Source organism: Chaetura pelagica, unplaced genomic scaffold, assembly GCF_000747805.2.
Source record: "Chaetura pelagica isolate M959 unplaced genomic scaffold, ChaPel_1.0 scaffold185, whole genome shotgun sequence".
NCBI lineage: Eukaryota > Metazoa > Chordata > Aves > Apodiformes > Apodidae > Chaetura > Chaetura pelagica.
In genome coordinates, this window is record NW_009953207.1 from 1,355,101 (window position 1) to 1,356,646 (window position 1,546).

Sequence of the window (1,546 nt, forward strand, 5' to 3'; positions counted from 1 at the left end):
GGCTGGAGGACAGAACCAGTCCCACGCTCCCAAAGCCACCAGCACAACCCTCCTCCCAGCCACCCTTCACATCACCTGCTCCTGATCTTTGCTGCCATAACCACCCTTTTCCCTGAACAGCACGTCGGGACAAGGAGAACACCGCATGGTTCTTGCCCTCTGTAGGGCTGGGAAGGAATTTCCCGCCGTGTTTTTCCCACTACAAGGCATCCCCGTGGCACCTGCGTTAAGGCACCTGGCAGGACCCTGCTGGAGGTGCTGCTGCTCCCTGCTCTTCCCTCTCCTCCTGCGCACTGAAGGCTCCATCTAGTGTTGCACACACACACAAACGCGGGGAAAAGAATGGGGGGGGGAATAGATTTTTAAGTTGTGTTAGCAAAATGACTGGATTTTGCTTGCATTCCTCTCCACCTGGAGGCTGGGGGGCCCAGAATGAAAAGCAGTGACACCAAGCAAGAGCAGGGAGCTACAAAGCTCTGCAGCCCCCTGCCCACCTGTACAAACAATTCCACTTCATAACAGGACGACGGGAAAGGAGCCAGGATTTCCAGGGAGTGGGAATGGTGAGGAACTGGCTGCTCGCCTGGCTGGGGCAGCCTGGCTGCTCTGGCTCCATCCATCAGGAGCATCCCCTGCCCCTGGTGGCTGCAGGAGTGGGAAGGAGGACAGGTCTCCGGCTGGAGACAGCCAGAGGTGGGTGTTGGACCTTGAACCCGGCAGTAAACACCACGGGTAAAACTCAAGGACCGGGTTTTCCATCGTGGTTCACGGGTGATGCCACCAGCAGAGCTCGGGGTGCCACAGGTGTCTCTGCAAAGCTCCCAGGCAGGGTGCTGGGCAGGCAGAGTGGTACCCACACCCACAGGCTGGGCTGCAGCTCAGCTGGGGGGTCATCCCAGGCTCCGAGCTGGGCCAGGCTGGTTCTGCTGGAGCAGAGGTGAGGGGGTTTAATTTTGCCCCAGTCTTCCAAGCCTCAAGCAAACCTTCTAGCCCTTCCTCCAGAGGCAGGTGTGGCACTGCTGGGCCCCCCCCACCCCCAGCTGTGACACCCCTTGCACAAGGGCTGCTGTCACCCCCCCAGCCCAGCCCACCCTTCGGGGCTACCAACCCCTCCTCGGGAGGCTCAGCAGCGGCCCCCGTGTCCCTCCCTGCCTCAGTTTCCCTTGCACCTGCTCCCCAGCCCCTCAGCCCCCCACCCCAGCCCTGCGGGTGCCCTCGGGGTCCCCCCTGTCCCCACCTTTCCCCACCCACACCCCTCTGCCCCCCGGCCCTGCCTCCCCTCCAGCCGGGGCTGGGAGTTCAGCCTTTACATCTTCTCTTTCCACTTCAGCTGGGCACAGAAAACAGCCATGGAGGGGGGGGGAGATTTACCGTGGGAAGCTGTTATTCCTATTATATTATGATGACAGTCACTATTCCCCACTGTTGCTGTTATTATTGCTGTAATAAGGACCCAACGCACCAGCTCAAGCAAAGAGGCTCCCCCCGGTTCCAGGTGGGAAGGTTAAAGCCCCCGAAGGAGCCCCAGCACCAGAAGGAGCCCCAG